The 9,622-nt window shown below is 47.0% G+C and overlaps 1 long non-coding RNA gene across 1 annotated transcript; it reads left to right on the top strand.

Annotated features, from left to right (window-relative positions):
* The first annotated feature begins 4,521 nt into the window (after nucleotides 1–4,521).
* On the top strand, nucleotides 4,522–8,863 carry LOC308581996. Its single transcript, XR_014005442.1, has 2 exons — nucleotides 4,522–5,377; nucleotides 7,752–8,863. It is a non-coding gene; the product is annotated as an uncharacterized lncRNA (long non-coding RNA).
* The last annotated feature ends 759 nt before the right edge of the window (nucleotides 8,864–9,622 follow it).

Genomic DNA, 9,622 nt, shown 5'->3' with positions numbered 1-9,622 from the left:
AGAGGGACCCAGAGGAGAGCAGTCAGGCGGAAAAGGTGGAGCAGGGCTAGGATATTAAGTTGGTGCACAAGGGGCGGAGACTCAGACGGAGCTTCGCCGATCTAGCCATTAGACGTAGAGTTGCAAGTAGCAGCTTGAGAATGGAAACTGTAACTCAATAAAGACTTTTACTTAATGACCGCTGGCTAGCGTGATCCTCTGTGAGCTAGGATCTTGAAGCAGCTCTGACACATATGAAAATACTAATCTATTTTCTGCTTTGTTTTTTTTCCCTTTCCTTTCCTTTTTTCCTTATCTTCTTTTGTTAACTGTTTTTTATTGTGTATTTTTTATGTGTTTTGTTTTTGTATTTTTTCATTTTTGTGGTCTTTCTTATGTTTAAATTTTGAAACTTTTCATTGTTTGTGAAACTTTAATAAACATTATTTTTAAAAAAAAGGAAAGTGGATTTGTTGTGCAAGACCTCCCAATCAACTATAATTCCACAAGCTGAATCTGCTGGGTACAGGATCCCACTCAAGCACCTAACAGAAGCAGAAGACATCAAGAAGAGGTGGCAAGAATACACAGAGGAATTATACCAGAAAGATATGGATGACTCGTACACCCCAGGTAGTGTGGTTGCTGACCTTGAGCCAGACATCCTGGAGAGGGAAGTCAAATGGGCCTTAGAAAGCACTGCTAATAACAAGGCCAGTGGAAGTGATGGTATTTCAGCTGAACTATTAAAAATTTTAAACGATGATGCTATTAAGGTGCTACACTCAATATGCCAGCAAGTTTAGAAAACTCAGCAATGGCCAGAGGATTGGAGATCAGTCTACATCCCAATCCCAAAGAAAGGCAGTGCCAAAGAATGCTCCAACTACCGCACAATTGCACTCATTTCACACGCTAGCAAGGTTATGCTTAAAATTCTGCAAGGAAGGCTCAAGCAGTATGTGGATCGAGAACTCCCAGAAGTGCAAGCTGGATTTAGAAGAGGCAGAGGAACCAGAGACCAAATTGCAAACATGCGCTGGATTATGGAGAAAGCTAGAGAGTTCCAGAAAGACATCTACTTCTGCTTCATTGACTATGCAAAAGCCTTTGACTGTGTCGACCACAGCAAACTATGGCAAGTTCTTAAAGAAATGGGAGTGCACAGGGTGGCATATTCAGGGACAAGGAGACAGCTGCACAAGTGCCTAGGATCTCAACACATTTCGAGAATGTCCCTTTATTAAACTTCTCAGGGGAGTTGAAAGAGGTCATCCCAAACAGTTTGAAGTGGAAGGAAAGTCCCTTGACAAGGACAATTTTGCAAAATGCATTGTGAACACACACTCGCGCAGCTGTCTTATTATTGCTTCTTTGTTTCTGGCCTGAAAAGCTGTTTCCCAATTCTAGAATTCTGCATTTAAATCAGGGAATGGCAATGCGGGGGCCTCCAGATGTCTTGGGATACAATTCCTATCAGCTTCGTTATAAAGTCTGCGGCCCCTCCCCAAATCCTGGCTACACCCATGTCCCTGATTTACATACCTATATCAATTAGCTGTATCTATTAGTTGTCTATATCCAAAATGGTGGCTCTGACCTTCAACATCCTATGTGGCTTAGGACCAAAATACCTCAAGGAGTGTTGACTTCCATGGAAACTGCCCAGACTCTGAGATCATTTTCTGAGTCCCTTATTCAGGTCTGGCCAGCATCTGAAATAAGGCATTATTTCTTTGGAATTCTCTACCTAGGGAGCTTGCGATGCTGCTATGCTGCTGTTTTGTTGCAAAAACTGTATGTATGTACTTTTATTTTTAATGTTGGCTTCAATTGTTAGCTGCTTTGGGAATCCACATAGGGTTGAAGAATGGAATACAAGTATCTGAAAATAAAACAAACATCTAGAACAGGGGTAGGCAACCTATGGCCGTGGGCCGGATCTGGCCCAATCGCCTTCTCAATCTGGCCCACAGACGGTCTGGGAATCAGCGTGTTTTTACATGAGTAGAATGTGTGCTTTTATTTAAAATGCATCTCTGGGTTATTTATGGGGCATAGGAATTTGTTCATATTTTTTTCCAAAATATAGTCCGGCCCACCACATGGTCTGAGGGACGGCTGAAAAAGGTTGCTGACCCCTGATTAGAAAGAGAGAGAAGACTGATGGCATTTGGACTTAAATGCAGCACCAGAAGTTAACAGTTGAGTCCTTGATGCAGGAGCACATCACTGAACGCAATCACACTGTGAGTTTAGGAAGATAAGAAAGCTAACGTCATTGGAGGAAAATTGCTAGTGCTCACCAACTAAAGGCAGAAATACAAAGAGCCGTGTCTGCTCTTATTAGCAGGAGAGACGCATGAAAAAGGGAGGAAATTAGGTCCACAAAGCCACTTCCGGGCCTGCCCCAGGAGGTGGGGTTGCGGGCATCACGCCCTTCCCCACGTGAGCGGGGGCTGGTCTCAGCCCCCGCGAGAGCAGGGGAATCCCGTCCGGCCACGCCTCCCGGCCAGCCAATCGGCTGGCTGGAGGGTGCGTGGCTTGCCCTATTTAGGGCCGGAGTGGAGGGGGCTCGCCCTCTCTTCTCCGGCTAGCCCCACGTTTCCCCACCCTCCCTCCCTTTAGTTGGGCTTTAGGTAGGTCTGACTTTGCTATGGGCTTCGGCCTGTCGCCGCAAGGGGCATGGTAGGAATTTTTCCCAATTGGCAATTTCCAGCCTTTGGTTTTTCGCCTACCTCGTAGCAACTCGTCACAACTCTTCGGCATTGGCGGTAGGCATTGGTAAGAAGGGGTTAAGAGGATGGGGGGGGAGGATCGCCATCACCTCCCCCCAGTGAACGAAGGGTGGTCCGTTAAAGGACTCCGGGGGGCGTGGCCCTGTCCGAAGCCTATGGAGGTGTGGGCCAAAGGCACGCCTCAGAGCGGTGACCCGGGGGAGCTCCTAGTCGACGTGCCTCGGCGGGAGACTCCCCCGATCAGTGTTAACCCTTCACCGTGTCTCCAGCAAATGGGCTGGAGCCCGATAGTCGTTAGGACCAATGCCTAAGCCAATGCCTCTCATTCCTGAATTCAATAAAGTTGTGGCCTAATTCGCCCAATTAACCTTAATTATGGTGTCTCGTGTGTTTATTTATCTTGGTGGGGGGCGGGAACTCGCCACGCAATCAGTTTAATGATGGTCGGTACAGGTTAAAGGACAGCCTAGGAAATTTAGGGGTTCCCATCAGTGGCGTAGTGTGGGGGGTGCAGGGGGGGCCGGCTGCACCGGGCGCAACATCTGGGGGTTAGGGTTAGGGGGGCGCAAATCCACGGGTTAGGGGGCGCAAATTACTTGCCTTGCCCCGGGTGCTGACAACCCACGCTACGCCACTGGTTCCCATGCAAAACTATCAGCCTCCAGACAAGCAGAATTGCATTCTGACACTTTTAGCAAAGACTGTGGATTTCAACAGCAAGGAGAGGTTTCAATGCCAAGGCTGTGAGGAGGACACAAGGGTACTTCTTCAGAGGGGAGAAATGTGGGGAAGAGGTTCAGACCAGGACTTTTAGCCATTTGAGTATGTACAATAAAAGCCCATGCCCAGATGAGCCTCATTTTGTTGTTGTTGTTGTTAAGAATCTCCCTGAAGCAATGTTAAAGCAATATCAAAATTCAGAGTGGGTGCAGCTGGCCTTGCCCAGATCTGGGACAAAGGAAATGAAGGCTCAAGAGAAACTGAGTTATTCAAGTAATGAAAGAATAACAGGGGGTGGGGGGTGGGAGCCTTACAAACAAAAGGCAGCATAAAACGCAGAGGGGATGGAACAGTTGGTTGCTAAGCGAAGCAGCCAATCAGGGAGTCTCATTTCAAAGCCCCCTGGCTTTGTGTATTTATGTGGTGGAATTTAAGAGAACCCCTTCCCATTTTAGCCAAGGAGCTGACGAGGCTTCAGACGCCTTGAGGACTGAACTTTGCAAGTCAAACTGGAGGCAACAACATTAAGCATCAATGGGCCAGTCCTAAATCCATCTAATTATTATTATTATTATTGGGACGCGGGTGGTCTGTGGGTTAAACCACAGAGCCTAGGACTTGCCGATCAGAAGGTCGGTGGTTCGAAACCCCGCGACGGGGTGAGCTCCCGTTGCTCAGTCCCAGCTCCTGCCAACCTAGCAGTTCGAGAGCACGTCAAAGTGCAAGTAGATAAATAGGTACTGCACCGGCGGGAAGGTAAACAGCGTTTCCGTGCGCTGCTCTGGTTCGCCAGAAGCGGCTTAGTCATGCTGGCCACATGACCCGGAAGCTGTACGCCGGCTCCCTCGGCCAATAAAGCGAGATGAGCACTGCAACCCCAGAGTTGGCCACGACTGGACCTAATGGTCAGGGGTCCATTTACCATTTATTTATTTATTTATTTATTTATACCCTACCCATCTGGCTGGGTTTCCCCAGCCACTCTGATACAGTGCAGATATTTATTTTTAAAAATATATATTTATTGATCAAATAAAGAAATGGATTACTGCATCAGTGTGGCATAGTGGTTAGAGTGCTGGACTAGGCCCTGGGAGACCAGGGTTCAAATCTCCTCTCAGCCATGTAGCTCACTTCGGGAACTTGGGCCTGTCACCGTCTCTCAGCCTACCTCACAGGGTTGTTGTGAGAATAAAATTGGGCCTGGGAAAAATTATTATTATTATTATTATTATTATTATTATTATTATTATTATTATTATTGCAGGCTGGAGAGTCTACTGAATCAGATGATTCAGGTATACAGGATACCCGCGTGGGTGGGGGAATTATAAACGTTGGGGTCAGAGGTAAAAGAAATTCAGGAAGTGCCCACTAATCGCATTGAAGGCAATTAATAGCATTAAAGGCAATTCCGCAAGGCTCAGAGGTTTTTGCTGCAACAGACCTGCCACAGCTGGTCTGCCACGCAAGTCCACGCGACATTTCAAACACGGATTCCGACTACACATCAGGAAGAGCACAGTGAAACAGATTTCCTGGGAGGGCGACAGCCTCTCCTTCCTCGGAGGTTTTCAAGCAGAGGTTGGGCGGCCACGAGTCGTGCGTGATCTCGTTGAGATTCCTGCATTGCAGGTGGTCGGTCTAGATGACCCTCGGGGCCCGGCACACTTCCGTGCTTCTGCGGTGCGCACTACTTCGCAGTGAACGCGCTTCGGGCACGCGCCCCTGCTCCAATGCGGGGAAAGGGGCCATGCGGACGCAGCAGCTCCGCCCCACTCCCCCCCCCACCTCGATTCCGTGATCTGGCAGCCAATGAGAGCTTAGGCGATTCAATTTGGGCATGCTAAGAGGATCCCCAGCATGCTTTGCAGCCCCAGCCGTGGAGGCGGAGCAGGAGGCTGCACTTTCGGCGCTCGATCTCCGGCTAGCTTGGCTAGGTGTGTATATTGGCAAAGGGGGGAATCCATTACCATCCTTGCGCGGGAGACTTGCCACGGATCGGGTGATGCGCCGGGCGGGCGGGCGCGCAGTTGGGGATGGTGGGGGCCTGGGGCGCCTCCCAGGAATCTTGCACCGGAGGCTTGTTAGGCTAACTTTAAGCCCCCTTAATTCAGCGCATCGGGCAGGGAAGGTTCCCACCACCGGGATGGATCCGCGAGGTTGCTGCGTAAGCCCCAAATGCGCAGGGCGCAGCTGGTTTTCCCGGTTGGGATCTCGCCACCTCTTACTGTTTAGCAGCGCTCCTGCTCCTTTAGCAGTTATACAGAGAGAGAGAGAGAGAAATGCCGTGTCAGTAGATGGAGGGATCGGAAAGTTTCATGAGGACTCGCTGCTTGGCTCTTTTTTAAACGCGCGCCTCCAGGGCTGGTTTGGGCTGCCGAGCGCCACGGCGCAGACCTGCCTAGCGGATGTGCGCTTGCCTCTTCCGCCCTGCCTAGCTCGGTTGGAGAGCACGTGCTTTTTTTGAAGCACGCGAAAGGGCCCAGGTAAGGGCTAGGAAAGATACCTGTTCTGCAACCTTGGAGAGTTTCAGACAGTTAAGCGTAATATCAGCGTCCCCCAACCTGGTGTCGGACTGGGAGGAGAGATGATAGCCAATCTTCAAATACCCAAAGGGCTGCCACATGGAAAATGGAGAACGATTGTTTTCTTCTGCTCTGGAAGGTGGGACCCAAACGAGTGGATTCAAATGACTTGACAGTAAGAGCTGCCTTTGCTTCTCTCACACAGAGAAGCTTCTAGAATTAATAAGAATAGGAAAGATCTTTACACATGAGATCAATACTTCCTGCACTAAGAAATGCAAACTGACACAACCATGAGGCCAGGTGACCCATGGTTTCTTTTCTAGTGTGGGTTGAGATCAAGCCACACTGCAAAGGAAGATCTTAACTGTCCCAAGTGGGGCTTGAAGTCACAGCTGTGTGCTCAGCTAATCTGCAATGACCCCCACTTGGATCAGCTGTGGCCGTGGGCCGCTGCATTGGGAGCTGGCATGTAGCTGGAACACCAGCAGGGCTTGAAATCAGTGGTTCTTTTACAGGTGCCTCCTGACCTGCCCCACATCTGAAATCTTTTATGGATGACATCAGATGTGGGGCAAGTGGGTGTGGCTTTTGGGCAGAAATCTCATGGGCCAGAGGTTCCCTACTGCTGACTTAAAGCTTGGTTGGACATCCCCTCACATTGCGCCTGGAGGATGTGCTGATTTTCTGCGACTTTCCTCTCTCTCTACCCAGTTATTTAGGGTGTTTAAGAACATGATGTGAAGTCACAGCAGTTCAGCCAGCTCTGGGGAGAGGGTGGGTACCTCCCGAGAGGGGACAACTACATTTTCAGCTTCCTGATGACTTGAGAAATTTGTGTGTGCGAACCCTCCCACAAAGGCGTGCCTGTACTCTCCCCATGTGTTGGCACGTAAGAACTGGAGGCAGATTAATTGGGATGGAGGCTATTTTGTACAGGGCTGGCTACCACTCTGGGCTGTTCCTGGATCCTCTGTTCCTACAGTTTTCTGTGGCTGGATGCCAAATATTTGAATTCTGTCGTGCATTTTGTTTCGGTCTCGGTCGTTTAAAGCAATGTTTCCCAACTGTGGGTCTCCAGTTGTTTTTGGACTACAACTCCCATCATCCCTAGCTAGCAAGACCAGTGGTCAGGGATGATGGGAATTGTAGTCTGAAAACAGCTGGAGACCCAAGGTTGGTTTAAGGCAGGCACCGCCAAACTCAGCCCTCCAGGTGTTTTGGGACTACAATTCCCGTCATCCCTGAACACAGCCCCTGTTAGCTATGGATGATGGGAGTTGTAGTCCCAAAAGATCTGGAGGGCCGAGTTGGGGGGTGCCTGGTTTAAGGTGTTCCTAGCCTGCCTTTTGACTTTTTTTTAAAAAAAGAAAACAGGACGGTGAGGGTTATAGTAAAAATGAAATGTGCTCTCTACCTGGCCCTTGGAGCTTTCCCCAAGCCACTCTTCTCACTTGCCTTGCCCTATAACCAGAGTGTTTGCCTAGCTGGAATATGTCCTTGCGCTCTGCAACTGCCTCTTGCTTTTCTGCATGGAGGATAAGGGGTTATGAGCTTGAGGTACAATGGTAATATTTACACTGGTTGCTGCATACGCTTTTGCCTCTGCCTCCCTCCCCGCCACCACTCAGGTGAAGTGGAAGGGAATGTGGCGCTCAGGCTAAGAAATGTTCCTCACACCTGGGGATAAAGGGTAGCTCTCCTGTTTGCAAGAGTTTTGTGTGCATGTAGCTCTTTTATTTCCTATATAACAAATGAATGACACTTGTCCCTGCTTTGTCCATAGGTGCTGGTGGTGTCAGCAGACCAGGAACTGGCAAAAATGACGTGTTGCAAGTTATTTCAAGTTGGAGGAATGCAGATCCCAGAAAATGTGCAGAATAGGGCATGTTCCCTCTGCGCTGCTGTCTTGCAAGATCAGCTTGCAACAACCACCATCCCACACTATGGGGTTTGCACTCACACATTAACATTACCTTCCACAAGGTGGATTTGATTTAAATCAAATCAATTTAAATGATTAATCATGGTTTAAATCACTAGACAGTAAGACTTGACTTAAATCTTTTCTTTTCTTTTTAACGGAAAGTCTCATTCTTGCTGGTATAATCTTAATATTTACAACCAGATGAAGGCTTCATTTTTGGAATGAAAAATTTTCAGAGTAGTTTTTTACAGTTATATAAAAAATTGCTGATTTGGTTATACTGTTAGAAATGCATAGACAGATAACTTATTAAACCCACAATAATTTCATAATTAATTATTCATAACCTTTCTGCTGTACTTTATTGGAAGGAGAAAAATAATCATTTCCTTAATAACAATTTACTTAACTAAAACAATAACATTATAGCATATGTATCCATGTTTGTTAACTGATGCGATTAAACAATTAAAATACAACAACAACATAGACAGCTTTAGCATGCATGAAAAACTTAAAACAAATCCTTATTTCCTAATGAATAGCCTTCGGACTATAATGTAACTTATACAGAAAAATATCTTTAGAAAGCTTTTTCCTCCAAAGGCATATTATTTTAAAAATATAATTTAAATTTTAAAAATCATTCATTTTTAGCCACCCTGCCTTTCCAATTAAAAGTGTATTTTTGAACATGTTTTTCTCTCAACATAAGCATATTTCTCAACATATTTTCTCCAGATATGCAATCTGATAACATTTCTTCCAATTGAGAACGACATCAAAATCTAGTGGATAGCTAAATTCCAATCTGGTTATGAGACAAGGAGGTGTGAAACAGATCAGTGCATATCAGAATCCCTCCTCTGCTGCATCATTTGGGGGAAGACTTCTGGAAAGCTGTATTTTCTGCATTCATTTATGTACCTTTGCAAACTATCCTCAATAAAGTTGCTTTGTTCATCTAGCAATACTGTACATAATTGTGTTTCTATTGAGGGTTTCTACCAATCTCTTCTCCTTTAGCCCTTTCCATGGATAAACCAATAACTAGCTGAAGCTGTTTGTAGGAAACCAATAATTTTTGAAACCTATGAGTGTTACTTAATTTTGAAGGCGACCCGGCATATTGGCTGTTACTGGATTTAAGCCAGTGTGGTGTAGTGGTTAAGAGCGGCAGTCTCGTAATCTGGGGAACCGGGTTCGCGTCTCCGCTCCTCCACATGCAGCTGCTGGGTGACCTTGGGCCAGTCACACTTCTCTGAAGTCTCTCAGCCCCACTCACCTCACAGAGTCTTTGTTGTGGGGGAGGAAGGGAAAGGAGAATGTTAGCCGCTTTGAGACTCCTGAAGGGGAGTGAAAGGCGGGATATCAAATCCAAACTCCTCCTCTTCTTCTTCTTCTTCTTCTTCTTCTTCTTCTTCTTCTTCTTCTATATATCTAGAGCATTTTTATTCTGCTTTACAACCAGAAAGGCTACCAGAGTGACTTGCATACATACAGTCAATGGAAACAGTCCCTTTCTACAGGCACACAGACCAAAAGACACAACGCACAAGGAAAAGGGGATGGGGAGGGAGAAGGAAACAAACTTCCGACGCCCAAGTCTCCAATATCTCAGAAGGATCGCAGTATCTATTGCAATGCACACCCTTCCTCCATTCGCACTTCGACTTCGGTCTTTCAGCTCCAGCCCTCCTCTTTTGCTGATTGGAGACAATCCTGAAATT

Source organism: Podarcis bocagei (genome assembly GCF_964188305.1).
Source record: "Podarcis bocagei genome assembly, chromosome: 2".
Taxonomy (NCBI): Eukaryota; Metazoa; Chordata; class Lepidosauria; order Squamata; family Lacertidae; genus Podarcis; species Podarcis bocagei.
Note: the sequence above shows the minus strand (reverse complement) of the source record. Positions and strands in the feature narration are given on the sequence as shown.